This window comes from Lipotes vexillifer, unplaced genomic scaffold (genome assembly GCF_000442215.2).
Source record: "Lipotes vexillifer unplaced genomic scaffold, Lipotes_vexillifer_v1.1 scaffold1233, whole genome shotgun sequence".
NCBI lineage: Eukaryota > Metazoa > Chordata > Mammalia > Artiodactyla > Lipotidae > Lipotes > Lipotes vexillifer.
The window spans coordinates 675,303-695,682 of NW_006782167.1; the positions used below are offsets into that span (position 1 = coordinate 675,303).

General features: G+C 42.6%; 1 protein-coding gene across 3 annotated transcripts in view; it reads left to right on the forward strand.

Annotated features, from left to right (window-relative positions):
- The window catches only part of SHISA6 (shisa family member 6), a 258,296-nt gene that overhangs the window by 230,086 nt on the left and 7,830 nt on the right, over nucleotides 1-20,380 (forward strand). The window lies entirely within an intron of this gene.

Here is a 20,380-nt window from a genome sequence, read left to right on the forward strand (position 1 = left end):
GAATCACTTTGCTGCACAGCAGAAATCAACACAACATTGTAAATCAACTATACTTCAATAAAATTTTAAAAATTAATAAAAATAAAATTTATAGGATCTATATAAAGAAGACAACATATATTTACTTAGGTACATAATAAAGGATTTAAATAAATGGGGGGATATATACCGTGTCCCTAAATGGGAAAAATTTCAGTTATCTTCAAATTAATCTATAAATGTCATATAATTCCAAACAAAAATCTAAATTTGTTAATTTCACAACATAATAGTAAAATACCTCTGGAAGCATAAGTGCTTGAGACTAATATGTACATACACACATGAAAAATATAGGTGGATAGTTGCACTGTTAGATGTTTAGTTTTACTTTTTTTTTTTTTTTTTTTTTTTTTTTTCTCCCGTTGCGGAGCACAGGCTCCGGACGCGCAGGCTCAGCGGCCATGGCTCACGGGCCCAGCCTCTCCACGGCATGTGGGATCTTCCCGGACCGGGACACGAACCCACGTTCCCTGCATCGGCAGGCGGACTCTCAATCGCTGCGCCACCAGGGAAGCCCGGTAGCTGTTTAGATGTTTAAAGGTAGCATGAAAACTTAATGATTAGAACAGTGTGAAAGTGGTAGCAAAAAGACAGAATAAGCAGCATGGAATTTCATGTGTAATGGATTGTGATCAACATGGAAAGCACTGAAACACAGACATTTGGAGGAAATTAGCGCTCACTTAATAATAAAGACCATGCAGCCTGCAGGAGGCCAGCTTCACCCGATGACCTAGCCTAGCTCTCCATTTTCTTTTATTTTTCTTATTTTTTATAAATTTATTTATTTATTTATTTTTGGCTGCGTTGGGTCTTCGTCGCTACACACGGGCTCTCTCTAATTGTGGCAAGCAGGGGCTACTCTTCATTGCGGTGCAAGGGCTTCTCATTGCGGTGCCTTCTCTTGTTGCGGACCATGGGCTCTAGGTGGCACGTGGGCTCAGTAGTTGTGAAACGCGGGCTTAATTGCTCCATGGCATGTGGGATCTTCTCGAACCCGTGTTCCCTGCATTGGCAGGCGGATTCTTAACCACTGCGCCACCAGGGAAGTCCCACCATTTTTTTTTCCTTTATATTCAACTGCTGCTTAATATTTTACAAGATAGATTCCTAGTCAAACTCTTGATTTCCCTAGTTGCTCCTCTACTATCAAAATGGCCTCAAAACTATTGAATGTTTTCTGGATGTAAGTTTGCAGACAGTTGGCCCTGCAGACCTCTCACTGGGCAACCTTTCCTTACTATCGTTCATCTAAATAGCCTGTGCGCTCACCCACCAAATATGCGGTTTCCTCGATGGATAATTGTTTGGTATAGGATTAAGATGGATTTGCATAAAAGTGAAGAAAGGCTGCGCTGGACTTAATAGTTAACCACTCTAAATTAAATTCTTATCTCGTGACCTAACACAATAAATTCCATGTATACTGAAGACTAAAATACCACAAGCGAAACCATAAAAGAATAAAAAAACAATATTTGTGCCATCTGGGAATGGGAATGGTCTCTTTGAACAGATCCCCACACTACACCCAGGGTCTGTGCCCCAGAATTGCCTTTTGAATTATAAATTAATAAATTGCCAAAGAGACAAAACATAGAGGAAAATACAGATAAGTCTGACTACATTTGAATTTAAGATATTTGTAAGTCAAAAAATTAAAAGACAAATAATTTTGAAAAATTGGGAAAAATGCTTTGATGTGAGATAGATGTGAGAGCAATATACTGTCTATGTAGAATTCTTTAAGAACATTTTTAAAGGATAAAAATAAGATGATCAGGCACTTCCCTGGCGGTCCAGTGGTTAAGACTCTGTGCTTCCAATGCAGGGGGCATAGGTTCGATCCCTGGTGGGGGAATTAAGATCCCACGTGCCACGTGGCAAGACAAAAAAGAAAAGATAATCACCCCAATGGGTGAGAAATGAGCAAAAGAAACTATTAAACATAGTTGAACATATATCAAAGATATTTCCACTGTGAAACATAGGGAAAATTTAAAAACTGATTAATCTCACTACCTTTCAACTTGACAGTAACTATTCTCCCCGAATAGAAAAAGATAATACCCATGATATACAGAGTGAGGGGAAACTGGCAAGCAAAAGACGTATGACTCAGCACAACATATCTGACAAGAAATTAAACCAAAATCTTTAAAATTACATTCCCTCTAACCTAGAAATTCTGATTCTAGAAATTTTTCCTAAGGAAAACAATTAAGACCTGCACAGAGTTGTGTAGAAATATAAAGTATTAGTTATAACACCGTTGAAATGGAAACAACTTAAATATATAACAATAGGAAACTGGTGAAACAAACAAACCACCACCACCTATCAGATTATGATGCTTGTCTATATGGCTGAATACTAAGGTACTATTTACAATCAACGTAGAGGAGTTCATTATTGACTTTGAAAAATATCCATAGCATTTTCTCACTGAAAAGTCACATCACAATACAGTTTGTTCAGCATTATCCCTTTTTAGGTGGAAAAAATTAGACATCTTTTTTTAGTTCATTGTTATTTTCTAGTTTTTCAACAATGACATGTGCTAATTATATAGTTTTTAAAAATTAAAGCCAGTAACAGCTAGAGTTGTTTTCAGAGGGGAGATAGAGATATTCCCAGAGTCTTCCAGGAGCCCAGGAGAGGGGCACAGAAGTGGGATGCTTCGTCCATGGCTCCTGTGCTTTATCACACCTGATGGAAGGTCCCAGAATGCCACTGTATCAAGTAGCATCACTGGTGTGTCTGTTGTCAAGGCTAGTCATTTATTTAAGATGTTCTTCACAGAAGACTCTCCCTACTCATAAAGAAAAGGAGCAGTGTGCACATTGTTCACAAACAAAGCAAGGAAATGTTTCCTAGCAAGGGAGCTGACCTCTGTGATGACCGTAGACATCTCTCAACCTAACAGGCAAACTTGCCTCACAGTGGAATTGTACAGCAAATGGTGAATTTATTAATCGTCCTTTCTTCCCCACTGGGGATATCAGCAGATGTTTGTTATGTTACTGTACTATTCATATGGCCAGGAGACCAATAAGGTCTGCTCAGGTGTGTTAGTAACTGATCTGAGTAGGATGTGCCTGTGACAGGATCAGCTGTGATGTATCGGGAACAAAGCAGCAGCTCAGACCTGGTTCATGAGGGTTGAGATTTATCAGATTCAGCAGATTCGTCTGGGTTCATCAGCCTGTGCCCTGACCAACAGCCATGGCCTATTGGTCATGTGACTGGCAAGTTACCTCTCTGTGCCTCAGTTTTCTCATCTATAAAATGGGTGTAATACAAGTTCCTACCTCCTAGGAGTTGCAGGAGAGATTAAGTAGAGTAATATAGGTAAAGAACCTAGACAGTCCCTACAGTTTACTGAGTCCTTTACATTTATGACATTGGCACTCATCCATGGCTCCAGACATACGTGCCCTTCCCCATCCTAGCAAGGCTTTTTTTTTTTTTTTTCATTTTATTCCAGCCTCTGGAGTCTTCCCCCCCACAGCCCCACATGTATCCCAATTCTCAGCACAGAATGATTTCCAAGGTCTCCGCTGAGTATTAATCAAGGGAGCTCCATGTCCTTCTCCACTGGGTGCACAGATACCTGAAAATAGTTGTGTTGGTACCAGTGAAGGTGGTCTTTCTGGAGGAGGTGGGAACAGGACACGGCATCTCTCCACATCTCCCCATCCTCACATTTTATTTAGAGCCCCAAACAGAGACCTCCTCAGGGATCTAAGACTGTAGGTAGGGACAGTGGCTTGGGTTGTGGTCGTCATCAAAGTTGAGCTCTGCCTGTTAGCCCGTCTGCCTGAGACAAGTGCTGAAGCCAACAACAAGCAGGAACAAGTCCTCCAAGGAAGAAATGTAATGGAGTATTTATTACCAGCTCTCTTTACATCTTCTGCCTGGCCCTTTGCTCATTAAAGACCATACATTATAGAGACCTCAATCTGGAAGTAACCTCGGGTTGATTCAGCTCCCATTACCTCCCACTTGCACTTCTGCAGTCTTAGTCCCTTGGCTACAACAAATTACCATTGACTGAGTGGCTTATAAACAACAGAGATTTATTTCTCACAGTTCTGGAGGCTGGGAGTCTGAGATCAGGGTGCCAGCATAGTCGGGTTCTGGGGAGAGCCCTCTTCTGGGTTGAAGCCTGCCAACTTCCTTTTGTGCCCTCATCTGGCTGAAAAAGGGCTGGAGAGCTCTGTGCGGTCGCTTCAACAAGGACACTAATCCCACTCATGAGGGCCCCACCCTCATGACCTAATTACCTTTCAAAGGCCCTACCTCTAAACACCATCACACTGGGGGTTAGGATTTCAACACATGCATTTTGAGGGAATGCAAACATTCAGTCCATAACACCTAAAAACTAATTTCCCTTCCCCATTTTAGTCCTTCCCATTTATCAATCCTTAGGAAATAGGCCTTTGTTATATCACCCTCCTGTTTGGGGACCATCAGGATAAAATCAGTCTTCAACCTGCCATTAAAAACTGCCATAACCTAGCTTCATCCTACCTACCTTTATTGCTACCTTCCCCACACACACCCTCTAGCTAATCCTAACCCTCTCTCCTGCAAGCTCCACCCTCACTCTTTATTCTTGGCTTTCCTTTGCAGGAAAGAAGTGCCTTCCTCTGGTTTCCCATCCCCCAGTCCCAAATCAAGTCTCTTTTGTAGCCTTGCTCAAGATTTACCTTCTTTATGAAGCCTTCCCTCTACAAAAATTTTCAAAATATTTTATGTACCCTCTGCAATGATATATTCATGTATTTATTATTTCATTCAAAAATATTTCTTGAACACCTATGTGTGCAAGTAGGATTGTGTCAGATCCACCCTCCTATCTCCCCAAGTGCCCAGCGTGACGGACTTATTTATTCATCCAGTAGATGCTTATTGAGTGAAAGCACTATGTTAAACAACCTGGGAAATACAAAGATGAGTCCTCTATCACTCCCCATCAAGGCACTTACAATGTGACAGAAGAGACAAGGTATGCACCCGTGTGATTATAACACAAAGTAGAAAGTGGCAAGTGCCCCCAAGAAATTATAAAGCACAAGGGAGTTCCCAGTGAGGAGAGATCGCCTGCAGCTGAAAGCCTGGAGAAGGCTGCACTGGAAGAAGTGGTCTTTTGGCTGGCCTTGAAGGATGGATAAGAAGTGAGCCAGTAGCCAAGGGGGTAGAGACATGCCAGGAATGCAGGAAATCATTCCGTTGCATGTAGATGGAACTCCATGGAGAGGCCAGCAAGATGCTATATGCTGGGACTATTCTAAGAAGGTCGTGGGCAGGGAAGCAGGCCTGGAAGGGCAGGGGACCTCCAGCATGCTCGCTATTCCAGATCCTATTATCAGTGCTCTGCATGACGGTCCCCAAAAGGAGAGCACTCACTGCCTGAACTCCTGGCTACCTATGTCCTTAGCAGTCTGGCCACCTTCTGCTAAGCTGAGTGCACTGATTGGATGATGGTTTTTAGGTGAAGGAACAGAAGGGCTGCAATGAGAAGCCAGAAGATTGTCGTCAATGGGGAAATGCAAGGACGATGATGCAAGCCCATTGCTCTGGGCTGAGTTGGGGGCCGCTTCACAGAGCTGTGCGGGGTGGGTGTAAGAACAGGTCCTGTAGGTTAGAAATTATATGAGACGTTCTCCCAAGTATCAGCCACTTATTACCAGTTTGCAAAGAAGAGACCCTGGATCCCCCTAGAAACCCTGTCCAGCTCTGCAGTTGATGCTACAGACGAGTCTCAAATTATTTGCACATTCTAGCAAGATAGCAGCACCGTGTAGAGTTCAAGAGCACTGTGTTTGGATTCTGTAGATGTGAGTTTGAATCTGGGTTCAGCCACTTATATTCTGTGTGACCTTGGGCACCTCAGTGCCATTGATAAAATGTGAACGACCTGATAGAATTACTGTGAGGTTTCAATGACATGATACTTGTACATTACTTAGCACAGTAAGTGCCTGACACGACAAATAGTGTCAGGAACTGATAGGAAAAAAGATGATTGTCTTTGCCCAATACAGTAAGACTCCATTTATACTGGCAATTATAACAATGCATCTGGTTTCTTGGTCCAGGCATGAGGCTTAGAATGTCCTCCAGTTGGTATCGTAACGTAAAGAACAGATGTGCAGATTAACAATGGACCCAGATAACAAAAAAATTGCACTTCTTAAAGGGAAATACAGTACTATGTCAGGTACACTCACAGCTCATAAGAGTTACAGGATAGCTGCAGACCCTCTGGTGGCCTACTTTTTATTCGGGATATTTCAGGGTTTCCCCACAGACTACATGCCCTCTAAATATTAATCATCCCTCTGTTCTAGCTACTTCAACTGGAGTTGCTTTTTGCAATATTGAGCTACTTTGTGTCACCCAGTAGATGTGCTGGGTGCCTAGATCAAGCTCAGGAAATTGTAGGATGGGACGCCTATGGGTGGGGGTGAGAAGAACCTGGAATTTGCCATCGAGTCTCACAATAATCACACTTCTGAGGGACTATCATATGCCTTAAACCCCCTGAGGGAGCCCACCTGACGGGCCAGTTTGGCCCAGTGTCAGAGGCCAATACCATCCCACTCTCTCCCAAAGCCACAGCATCACATACCTGGGACTCGTCCCCTACCCCACTCCAGGTAATCCCAGGGCATTCCAAGGCTGACTTTCCATGGGTATGATTTAAATAGCTCTCAGGAATATGCTCAAGTCGTTATTACCAGGTGGATGACTAGTCCCCTGGAGTCGAGGGGACGGTAAATACTCCTGTGGTGATGACAATAGCCGCGAGCAGAGCAAACACTGCTCGGGTGCCTCCAGGCCCAGATGAGCCGAAGCTCTCCTGGAGAAGCAGGTCCCAGCAGGTGGCAAGCAGCTCTCCCAGGGAGCCCTAAGTTTGTCTTTTTAAGTGAATCTGGCACACACATTGTTTTCCTCTGTGGGACTGACAACTCGTGGGAGGCCGTTTTCTTCAGGCAGCATTGAAAATGACAATCCTTGCCGGAAGTGGGGAAGCAGGGCAGGCCCACTAGGGAGTGGCTGACATGAAGCCAGACTCTCAGGGGTGGGATCCCCGGGGACCCGTCGTCAAAGCCTCTGAAGAGGAGAAGACCAAAGCAGAGGAGAGAGAATGGCTGGAAGCACAGAGACGGGTGACCTCACAGTGTCATTGGCAACCAACCAGTCATCTTGGGAGGAATCCCACCTTCCGACACCATGACTCACAGGCCTGCCTCTCTGCATCGACCTTTTCAAGCCCCGAAGATGACAGGCATTGTGCTGGCATGCATTAGAATGGCTTGGATTTGAGGTGGGGAAGGAGGGGGGCCTTATACCTCCACACACACTCATACTCAGACACATACGAAATATTACAACCCACACACTTGGCTACAGGCCCAGAAAAATCTGCCACTCTGAGCTGAGGAAGAGGGAGAGAACGAGAAGAGAAAGGAGGATGGGCAATCGAATGTCATTGCCATGGCCTCTTGCCCATCCTCCACGGCCTCAAGAGTTGATTCACTGACTCATTCATTCATCAACAGATTGTACAAGTGCCCCGAGGGGCCCAGCCCAGGGACGATGGTGTCAAGGTAAACACAAAAGTACAATCATTCTCCACCTCCAGCAATGTTCAGTGTATTCATAGCTGGGGAGAAGTGCCCTACATGCCCAAGTATTTAATCATCTTGGAAAGAGTGAATGAATGAGACAGAAACGTAAAAAAGCAAAATGATATACAGGTAGGCACCAAAAGCAAATGGGGGCAGACGTAAAGCCTCCAGTTATCAGAAGGGCAGGGAACATCACTGTGCACTGGAGGACCTGAGGATGACTTCATGGAGATGAAACTGGAGTATTATCACCAAAGACTGGAAGGGTTTGGAGGAAGAGAGGAGGGAAGGAGTGGTTTAGGTGGAAGATGTTTTTGAGCAAAGCACTGAGGTGGTGATGGGGGTTGGGAATAGCGGAGGGAAAACCAGTCGTTAGAAGTCACTGTTGTGTTGAGGGAGATGAAATAGGCCCAGATCATACGAAAATGCAGTGACATCTGCCACATTTCTCAAAGTGTGGTCCAGATCCCAGCTGCAGATGTATCACCCAGGACGCTTTCAAAAATACTAATTCCTGGGCTTCCCCGGTGGCGCAGTGGTTGAGAGTCCACCTGCCGATGCGGGGGACGCGGGTTCGTGCCCCGGTCCGGGAGGATCCCACATGCTGCGGAGTGGCTGGGCCCGTGAGCCATGGCCTCTGAGCCTGCGCGTCCGGAGCCTGTGCTCCGCAACGGGAGAGGCCACAGAAGTGAGAGGCCCGCGTACCGCAAAAAAACAAACAAACAAACAAAAAAAACAAACTAATTCCTGGGGCCTGTCTAGGGTCACCTAACACATAATTCATGAGGTGGGGGAAGGGCTCAATTTTTTTACATGAATTCCTCAGGTCATTCTTAGGTACAGTAGTTCAAAAGTCTTTGGTGTTAGGCATCTAAGCTTTAACCTATTGGTAGTTTGTAATACTTACAGGCTAAAGGCCAGGGTGAAATTGGTGTTTAAGAAGGAGTATTCTATACTACTCAGCCATAAAAAAGAAGAAAATTTTGCCATTTGCAGCAATATGGATGGACTCGGAGGGCATTATGCTACGTGACATAAGTCAGACAGAGAAAGATAAATACTGTATGATATCACTTATATGTGGAACCTAAAAAATACAACAAACTAGTGAAGATAACATAAAAGAAGCAGACTCACAGATACAGAGAACAAGCTAGTGGTTACCAGTGGAGAGGTGGGGAGGGGCACGATAGGGGTGAGGGAGTGAGGGGTACAAACTATTGGGTGTAAGATAGACTCAAGGCTGCATTGCACAACACGGGGGATATAGCCAATATGTTGTAATAATTGTAAATGGAAAGTAACCTTTAAAAATTGTGTAAAAGTAATTCTTTAAAGACTATTCTAGCAGGGGTGCACAAGGTGGACCCAAAGGGGCAAAGACTAGAGGCAGGGAGGAAATTCAGAGGCTATCATAGCAATTCCAGTGTGTGTTGATGAGACCAGAGACTTGAGAATCTATAACCAATATGCAGACTACCTCTTTGTTTTGTACTTTCAGGAACCCATTAATCGCACCATTGTTGATGTCTTTGGGTATCATTTGTTCCCTGTAACCTTCCTCTGACTCACTCAACGGAAACTGCTTTTGCTACATCTATCACTGAATTCACACCAGCAATGTCCACCACCAACCAAATCACTCTTTCTCTTTCACCCTCTCCCCCTTCCAACTATGCACATAAGCAAACACGCAGACACAGAACTGCATGCACACACATGTAAGCACACAGTTTATTTGCTCCACAGAGAAAACTAGCCACTTCCCTTAGCAGTTAAACCAGACACCAATATGAGGAAACTCACTGCCGGATCCAACAATGTCCACAGCTGCAGAGGCTGGGGGGTGGGGGGCTGCAGAATCTTCCAATTCTAAGAGACCTGCTCACCACGGATGGGCTACACAGATGCTCTCGGTGTGTGGGCCCCACCTTACTTCTCTGCTTCCTTCAAGCAGCCTTGGAGCTCCGATGGAGATTGTTTTGTCACTTTAGAGTCTTGTCAGCATATCGATCCATGAGTCCTGAGCACTAATTAATTATGTTATCCAGCTCAATCCATCAGGAGGCTGATGGCCCTGACTGGGCACTGTGCCAAGGCCCAGTGGGGGAGGGGGAGAGGAGAGGGGATGGGGAGGGGAGAGTGGGAATTGAGGGAGTGGAGATGTGATCCACTGCTAAGTCCAAGGAGAGACCAAATCCAACACACTGTATGCACATCACGATAGAGAGGAGCTCCAGGCAAATTCCTGGAATTGTTAGCCTCCCTATTTTTTGTAGGGCACGAATTTTGCTTTTGACTCTCCCACATCAATTTCTAGCTGCTGGGCTTCCAGTGGTTAAGAATCCACCTGCCAATGCAGGGGACACGGGTTTGAGCCCTGGTCTGGGAAGATCCCACATGCCGCGGAGCAACGAGGCCCATGCGCCACAACTACTGAGCCCACGTCCCCGAACTACTGAAGCCCGCGCACCTAGAGCCCACGCTCCGCAACAAGAGAAGCCACGGCGATGAGAAGCCTGTGCACCACAACAAAGAGTAGCCCCTGCTCGCTGCAACTAGAAAAAGCTCGCACACAGCAACGAAGACCCAACGCAGCCAAAAAAAAAAAAAAAAAACCTAGCTGCTCACTCACCCCAAAACTCCATTACCTAGAACACCATCTGCCCAAACCCCCATAGACCATCTTCAGGATGTAGTAGAGTAGCATTTGTCAGGAAGAGTTAGCACGTCTGAGTTGGATGGTTTTTCCATTTGATCCTCCATATTGACTCCCCACCCGACTCAGTCTCCTAGGTGCTGACCTTTATGGACTGCTTCATTGGAATAGTTTGTTCTATGGATATTAGTTGGGTTTGGTAAACAGCGAATCCTGGCAAGAGATCAAGGGATGGAGGAGAAGGAAGTTGGGAGGCTTATTTCCTAGGTTGCCTCCTGGTACCTTCGTGGGGGACTGGCTTTGTCCCTCATCTAAAGGTCAGGGGGCCCTGTCTACACAGCTCTCTCCCACGTTGGGCTGCAGAAGCCACTCCCTTCCTTTACCAGCCAGGGCAGGTTTGAATGAAGCCCCCAACTCTTACTAGTCCCAGGGTACTGTTCTACCCTCTATGGGTTTCTTACATGCTCACACCTTTGAAAATAGTTCCTTTATTAGAGTCCCCTTAAAATACCCAATTGGATGTATATCTGTTTCCTGTCTGCACACTGACCGTTAGGTTTAAAAAAATGGTCAAATAACTAATTAAATGGGTTATTCATGGCTAGACTTCTTGGAGCTTTTAACATGCATGGTGAATATCCACGAGGAAGGATAAGATCCAACGCTTATTTGACCCAGTACCACCCCCCATTCTCCCTCCACCCCCAGAATTCAAAGAATTTCAGGGAAGCCAGGTGTACGCTACAGCCACGTGCAGCTAGCAAAGAGGGGCAGAGCCACCAGAAAATGCACAGTTCTTTGGAACCCCTGCTGCAGAACACAAGGGAGTCTTTGTAAATAGCACACAAGCTCTGGCCAATGATGCACCATGAAAGAATACAAGTAAGACCTAGTCCTTTGTCTGCCACTAACTCTGTGACCTTGGGCAGGTCACTTCACTTCTTAGGGCCTCTTTTCTCACCTTTAAGATGAGATACTGAGCTTGATCAGTTGATTTTAAACTTGTAAACACTGGAACTGTCTCTCCAAATGAAATCTTACGTAGAAGCCCAATACAGAAGACAGATGGAAACCAAGCTGCTCTGGGTGAGGCCAGGGTCGGGGCAACAGTGTAAAATATCACCCACCAGACTCTATCTCTTATACAGTAGCCCTTGAGGCAATTCCAAGGAACCTTCAAGATTGCATGGAGTCAGTCTTAGAAACACTGTTCTAGAGGGACCCACAAGTACCTGCTTTGATGTGAGCCCCAGGTGGTCTTCACATGGAATTAGTGTTGCCCCTCGCAACCAAGAAGAGATAGAGGGGACCACTGAGCCCCCACTTACAGCAAAGCCAGCAAAAAGCCTCATGTGGAATTTTCTCTTTATTTCTGAAAATATGTCAGGTTTTAGCAAGAAGTAATTCCCTTTATCTCAGGGTAGAGGAATTTTGGAACCTATTATGCCCTCCTACGAAGTGTCTTCAATACCAAATTACTTTTCCCAGCCAATATTCTAACTGTTAAAATGTGTGAATCGTCTGGACACAGATCTCATTCTCTCTGGATACAAAATGCTCAGCCTAAAATGTATTTGGGATTTTACTGATACCAAAAGGCTTGAAAACACCTCTGAGCCACCTTGAGTCGAAGGACCCAGCCAGAGCTCCTCTTTCTTCCCTACCTCCCCCCGACATCTCTTTGGCTGAGCACCGAGGTCTCCAGGCTGCGAGGGAGACTCCACCAGCCTGGCGGAGAAACAGGAGCAGGGGTGTGATCAGGGAAAGTATCCTAAAACCTGGAGGAGGTAAGCCGAAGCCCACTGAGAAGGTGAGCAAATCCTATCCCCATCAAACAGCTGCTAAACTGGACAAAATTGATACAAACAGCCATTTCAGTGCTCTAAAAATTGATCAAAAAGTACCCAACTATCTGAGAAGTTGGGTATGTGTGAAAAACTGCTGAACTTCAGGTAGGAATAGTGAGAGTTTATGACATTCTTGCCTAGGACCTCTCCCAGCCTCCCCGCAGATCAGTCATCACAGAGGTTCTGCCAGGATGGGGCAGGCTATGAGTACTGGCAACTGTGCTACTGTTAGGTCAGAAGGGACCCACTCGATTTCGAGTGTTGGGTGACACCCTTGCCCTCTCACCACATTAGAGGAGCATCAATATGATAAATGGCTGACTTCCCATCTGAAGCCATGGAGGCCAGAGGCAGTTGGAAATACCTATTTGAAGAGATAAGAGAAAAACTATCAGCCGAGAATTCTATATCCAGCAAGATTAACCTTCCAAAGCAAAGGTGAAATAAAGACATCCTCGGATAAACAAAGACTGAGAAAATTCTCTGATAGCAGACCTGACTTATAAGAAATACTAAAGAAACTTCATGGGCTGAAAGGAAATGGGCACCAGGCAGTAATTCAAATTCACAGGAAGAAATGTAAAACACCAGAAACAATACATATGTGGTTAATGTGAGAGACTCAGCACACATATTTTTCTCATGTCTTAACTTTTTGAAAAGACTTAAAACTTTGTAAATAATTTTAATACTGTAGTATTGGGTATAACATGTATACATATACATAGGTAGATGACAGAAAGATAGATAGATAGATAGATAGACAGACAGATAGATAGATAAATAGATAATATATATGACAATTATTGTACCATAGGGGAGGGCTCATTGGAGCAACATTGAGGAAAGTTCCCATGTTCTACTGGAAATAAGTTAGTTCTAAAGAATGTAATGAGTGAAGATGCATATTGTAATCCCTAGAGCAATCACTAAGAAAATAACTTTTATTTATATTTATTTATTTTTAAAAATTTGTTTATTTTATTTATTATTTATTTTTGGCGTGTGTTGGGTCTTCGTTGCTGCGTGCGGGCTTTCTCTAGTTGTGGTGAGCGGGGTCTACTCTTCATTGCAGTGTGCATGCTTCTCATTGTGGTGGCTTCTCTTGTTGCAGAGCACAGGCCCTAGGGCATGTGGGCTTCAGTAGTTGTGGCTTGCGGGCTCCAGAGCGCAGGCTCAGTAGTTGTGCGGGCTTAGTGGCTCCGTGGCGTGTGGGATCCTCCTGGACCAGGGCTCGAACCCGTGTCCCCTGCATTGGCAGGCAGATTCTTAACCATTGTTGCACCAGGGAAGTCCCAAGAAAATAACTTTTAGATATAATAAAAATGTCAAAGGGGGCTTCCCTGGTGGCGCAGTGGTTGAGAGTCCGCTTGCCGATGCAGGGGACACGGGTTCGTGCCCTGGTCCGGGAGGATCCCACATGTCGCGGAGTGGCTGGGCCCATGAGCCATGGCCGCTGAGCCTGTGCCTCCGGAGCCTGTGCTCCACAATGGGAGAGGCCACAGCAGTGAGAGGCCCACGTACTGCAAAAAAAAAAAAAGGCAAAGGAATTAAAATGGTACAATAGAGACATATCACGCTCATGGGATGAAAGAATCAATGGAGTAAACATGACAATTTTCCCCAAATAATATACAGATTTAACAGAATTCCTATCAACATCTCAAGATTTTTTAAGATACAGACAATATTCTAAAATTTATGTGGAAAGGGAAAAAAAACCCCAAAACCTAGAATAGCTAAAATAACGTTTAAAAGGAAAAATAAAGTGGGAGCGATCAGTCTACTCAATTTCAAGAAATATCATGTAGCCACAATGATCAAGACTGTCTGGTATTGGCAGAGGAATAGACATGGAGATCAATGGAACAGAACAGAAAACCCAGAAATAGACCCACAGATATATGTTCGACTGACTTTTTGACCAATGTGCAAAAGCAATTAAGTGGAGGAAAGAGAGCCTTTTTAAAAGGCTCTAAAGCAACTGAACATCAGATCTGCAGGCAAAAAACAAACAACAACAATAAAAAAACCCTCAACCTAAGTCTCATGCCTTATACAGAAATTAACTCCAAATGGATCAGGGACTTAAATGTAAACATAAAACTATAACACATGTCGAAAGAAAGGAGAAAATCTTTGGGACCTAGGGCCAGGAAATGAGTTTTTAGACTTGACACCAAAAGCACAATCCATAAAGGAAAAAAAAAAAAAAAACTGATAAATTAGACTTCATCAAAATTTAAAGTTGTGTTCTGCAAAATACCATGTTAAAAGGGTGACAAGATAGGCTTCAGCCTGGGAGAAAATATTTACAAATCATGTATCCTACAAATAACTATTATCTGGCATATAAAAAGAATTCTCAAAAATTAACAGGAAAAATGTAAACAATCTGATTAGAAAGTAAGCAAAAGTAATCAAGAGACATTTCACGGAAGGAGATAAACCGATGAAAAATAAGCCCATGAAAACATGTTTAACAACGTTAGCCATTAGGGAAATGCAAACAAAAGCTACAAAGATATCACTCCACAGCTATCAAGGCTAAAAGTGGCTAAGATAAAAAATATTGACACCACCAAATGCTGGCAAGGATGTGGAGAAACTGGATCACTCATTCATTGCTGGTGGGAATGTAAAATGGTACAGCCACTCTGGTAAACAGTTTGGCAGATTCTTTAAAAATAAATAAATAAATAAACATGTAGCTACTAAACAATCCAGCAACTGCACTCCTAAGCATTTAACCCAGATAAGGGAAGACTTATCTGGACACAAAAAAGTTCACATGAATGTTTATAGCAGCTCTATTCATAATATCATAAAACTGAAAACAACCCAGATGTCCTTCAACAGATGAATAGTTAAACTGTGGTATATCCACACCACAGAATATTTGCTACTCTGAAATAAAATGGAATAAACTATTGATGCATTCCTGGATGATTCTGCAGAGAATTATGCTTGATGAAAAAAATCCAGTCTCAAAATTATATACTGTATGAGTCCATTCATATAACACTCTTGAAATGACAAAATTATAGAAATGATGGATAGGTTAATGGTTACCAGGGGTTAGTGAGGGGGTGGATGGAGAAAGGAAGTGGGTGTGGCTGTAAAAAGGCAACATGAGGAATCATTTCTGCCTCCTGATGGAAATGTTCCATACCTTGACTGTATCGATGTCAATATTCTGGTTTTGATATAGTGCTATAGTTTTGCAAAATGTTACTACTGGGGAAACTGGCTAAAGGATACACAAGATATCTGTATTGTTTCTTACAGTTGCATGTGAATCTACAATGATCTCAAATTGAAAATTTTAATTTTAGAAAACAATACAATAAAAGCAACACTTATTTTGCTCACACATCTCTGATTTGGGGAGGGTTCAGTGGGTATAGCTCGTCTCTGATCCACTTGTGTTAGCTTGGACATCTACAAGGCTGGGGGTTGGAATCATCTGAAGTCTTTCTCACTCATACATCTGTTGACAGTTGATGCAGTCAAAGGCAGTTGACACTGGTTGTTGACGGATACCTGAGCTGGAGCTGTCAGCCCTTATAGGCAGCCTTTGCACATGGCCTGGACTTGCTTACAGTATGGTGGCTGGGATCCAAGGCTGAGTGTTGTCAAAAGAGAGGGAGCTGTGGAAGGCATGCAGTGTTACTTCTGCTGCACGATGCTCATTGAGGCAGTCAGGAAGGCCCTCCAGTTTCATGGAGAAGAGACCATATCTCATGGGGGAATGGGAAGGTTTTGGGAGAGCGTGTGGGACTAGAAATATAACTGTCACCATTTTTTGTAAAATATGATGTGCCATAGTCTCTAAAGACTGACTTTCTCTCTTCCAAATCTACAAGATTGGCCATAGCTACCTAGTTTACATGTCATAGGTCCAGCCATGCAGAGAGACCAAATCCCTCTCTTTTAATGGTTCCTAATTTCTAGAGACGGAGTTCCAATTGGCCCATAGGTACATTTTCGTAAAATTGTACACTCTTGTCAAGAGATAAGCATAAAACAACATGACACAGAAAGGTTACATACAAAAGGATAGGCAAAGTTTATCAGGAGAATGCAAACAAAAAGAAAGCTGGGCTGGCAATATAAATATCAGATCAAGCCGACTTAAAGGCAAAAAAAAAAAAGGCCTGAAATAGGACAGAAAGTGTTATTTAATGTTGAAAAAGGGTACAAGCCACAAAGAATACATAAGCACCATGAGCTTTTTTTGTGCTGAACAATGTAACTATGAAATACGTAAAAACCAATTCTATAACTAATACAAAGAGAAAATGACAGGAACCCAACAGTAGTGGGAGAGCTGGAGACACCTCCCTCAGTCTTTGACAGATTAAGTAGGCAAAGAATGAGTTAGGATAGAGAGGAACTGAATAATATATTTCATGTATCTTATTTAATAGATATATGTCAACTTATACTCTATGAGAAGAAAATAATACCTTTTCTCTAATAACTCATGAAACATTCACAAAAAATTGATCACATATTGGCCCCAAAAGGAAACCTCAATAAATTCCTCAAAGCAGAAATTGTACAGGCCCTGTTTTCTGACTGCAATACAATAAAATGGCAAAAGTTCAAACCGACAAACCCAAACACTTTGAAAGTTAACAACACTCTTCTGCAGAAGTCTTGGGTCAGAGAGAAAATTAAGGCTGTAATTACAGATCATTTAGGACTTAACAGCAATAAGAGCATTGCATATTGATGCTCATGGGATTGTGCCAGAGACAAATTCACAGCTAAAGACCCGATATTGTTGACAGAAAAGAGTAAAAATAAATCAGAAAAGAATAACAAACCAAACCAAAGAAAATTAGGAGGCAGGAATTAACAAATCTGAAAGCATAAAATCATGATTTGAAGAGGAAAAAAACCCTGATGTGTAAAGAGGCAGTTGTTTGAAAAAGAAGAATAATGGGAATAAATTGCTAATCCAGAAAATACTAACACAAGACTGAGAAAAGGAATATAATTTCCTATATAGAGGTTTTTTGAGGGTATGTTACAGTTTTAAGCTAATAAAGTTTCAAATGTTTAATGGATTTAAGAAAAATAGAAATTACAAACTGAAGGTAGAATTAGAAAATGTGGATGAATCAATATGCAAGGAGAATGTTGCCAAGTATGACAGGCAGGATACATAAGGATGTGGGCTCTAGTGCCAGCCTGCCTGGATTTGCATCCCAGCTTCACCTGTTGGGCAAATTATTCAACCTCTCCAAATCTCAGTTTCCTTAATGCTAACTTGGTGATGCTAACAGCATCTGTCTCCCAAAGTTGTTGTACAGTCAGTGAAATAACAAGCCAACCCCCTACCACCCTGCAAACCGAAGGACTCCCCAAAAGATACCAGGCATTTTTATTATTGCCTTCCTTCAAACTTTCAAAGAACAGATCTTTCATATGCTCTATTAATAGCTTCAAGGCATACAGAAGGATGAACACTATGCACTTGATTTTACAAAATCATTATCTTGATTCAAAAACCTGCCATGTTAGCACCAAAAAATGCAAATTTTCTTTATGAATACATAGGAATTAAATGAGATATATGCAGATGGGATCCAGTGTTGTAATGAAAGAATAAGACATAAAAATCAAGTAAGGTATTTCCTACGAATAGATGAATAGTTCAATATGAGGAAATCCATTAACCCACCTCATCACATCAGGCAATTGGCAGTGTGCTCACCAAGAAATGCTGCTTTCAGTTATTTGCTTAAAGAAATAAGACATGGACAAAGAGCTGTGTTCAAGGTTGTTTGGTGTACATTTCTTGAACTTTTAAACAATCCAAATATACATTAATAGGTTAATAGGGGAATGTATATATATACACACACACACACACACACACACACACACACACACACACACACACAATGGACTATTCTATAGAAAAGACTATTGTGAAATCATATAAAAGGCTATTTCAAAACATGAAAATATATTCAAGACATGTTGTCCATTAAGTATACAGGAAACAGATTAAAAGCAGTATATGCTTATTTACATATGTGGAAACTACACCTTTATCTGTGAGTGTGTATGTACATATAGGTATAAACATTTAGGTTGTTTCTTCTACTACTATAAAAATGCTACAATGAATAACCTAATGCATTTGTTATTTCGTACATATGTGAGGATCAAATTACCATATTTTTCTCCATTTTAAGCACTGTAATCTGATTCTCACTTGTGCAAAGTGAAAAATGCAAATGGTTATTCATTGCAATATTAAGTGTGAGTGTGTGTGTGTATGTAAACATACACATAGTAATGTATAGGGGGAGGGAAACAAAAGAAAATATAACAAAATGCCACAATGGTTATTTTAAGATGGCTTAATTTTTCACCTCTATACCTTAAATTTTTTTCCTTAATGCCAGTATATGGAAAAACATCAAATGTTAGCAAAATATTTGAAGTAAGGTTCAAACAGAAGGAAAAGCCCTGCGCTTGTAAACAAAATATCTAAGTTCAAGACATTTATCTTGTTTGTAAACTCATCTGTAAACAAAATTATAAGAATTACTTCAAATAAGATATTTACGGAGTTTTTTGCAGTGTCTGGAAATCGGTAGGTCAATAATATAAATTCAAATGAAAATCATTGCAAAGACTAGTTTAAAAAATGTATGTGAGGGACTTCCCTGGTGGCGCAGTGGTAAAGAATCCGCCTGCCAATGTAGAGGACACGGGTTCGAGCCCTGGTCCAGGAAGATCCCACATGCCGCGGAGCAACTAAGCCTGTGCACCACAACTACTGAGCCTGTGCTCTAGAGCCCGTGAGCCACAACTACTGAGCCCATGTGCAACAACGACTGAAGCCCACGTGCCTAGAGCCCGTGCTCTGCAACAAGAGAAGCCACCACAATGAGAAGCCCACACACTGCAACAAAGAGTAGCTCCCACTCTGCAACTAGAGAAAGCCCACGCGCAGCAATGAAGACCCAACGCAGTCAAAAAATAAGATTAAATAAATAAATAAATAAATAAATAAGAAAGTGTTTAGCACAGAGCCTGGGCCATAGCTGGTTACCAGGGATTATTAAATGAACCTGAATCATCTCCCTTTCCTGGCGACACCTAGATTCTGAAAAGGAAGATTAGAAGTATTTCTAACTGCCACCATTTAACTTGGGTTCTCTCATTTCTTGCAACTGTTTATTTGATGCTGCCATATTGTTTAAAAACAAACCAAAAAATAACAATAACAACAAAGAACAGTGACACTGGTTTTCTTCTTGCCTCTGGAGGACAAGCTGAACAAATCTATCCTTTATCTCCCTTCCTGGATTCTCTCTTCTTGCTTAAATCCAGATCCAGGGTAGAACTGATTCAGCATTTGGCAAATAGTTTTTCCCTGGATATAACTTAATATTCTGTTTTGGGAAGGGAGAATATCTTCATGTGAGAAATGCTGGCTTACCGCCCAAACCTATACCCCACTGGATAGAGTCCATGACTATTTAAAGACCCTGGTCTGAGCCAAAGGAGTGATATAAATGATTCCATTGGTATGGGAAATTTTGTCTGGTAGGAGCACACAGGATGATTTGTCTTGGAAATGGCCAGAGACTAGAACTAAGAGAAATGTGAACAAAACAATACATTGTGGGCCTGGATTTAGGATATGGTCATAGGAAGAGGATTTGGGGATTCGCTGGATGGATACGGAGGATGAAGGGAGGGAAATGGTGAATGATGACTGAAGTTTCGCTTTCCAAGGCCATGGAACGTCAGTACCATGGACAGCGCTTGAGCATCGGGAGAATAAAATGATGAGCTCACTTTGGGACATGATGGTTTGGGCTAAGAGCAGGAATTTCACAGGGATGGGCATAAGCAGTTTAAAATCTATGGACCTCAAGCTAGAGGTGTAGACTTGAGACCTATCAATCTGGGCAAGAAGGTGGAGCCTAAGTCCTCATGAAGACACCTGAGCCTTATGGAGCACTAGTATTTAGAGAATAAAACAGAAAAAGGTATCTAGTGAAGGAGCTTAAGAATGAGTAGCCAGAAGGTATAATGCCAAAGGTAGGAAAGATGGTTTCATCCAGGAAATGGAAGCAGACCTAGACCTAAGAGGATGGCAGAGCTGTGACCCACAGTTTAAAACCAAAGCTAAGACCTCATGCCTCCTCTTTCCC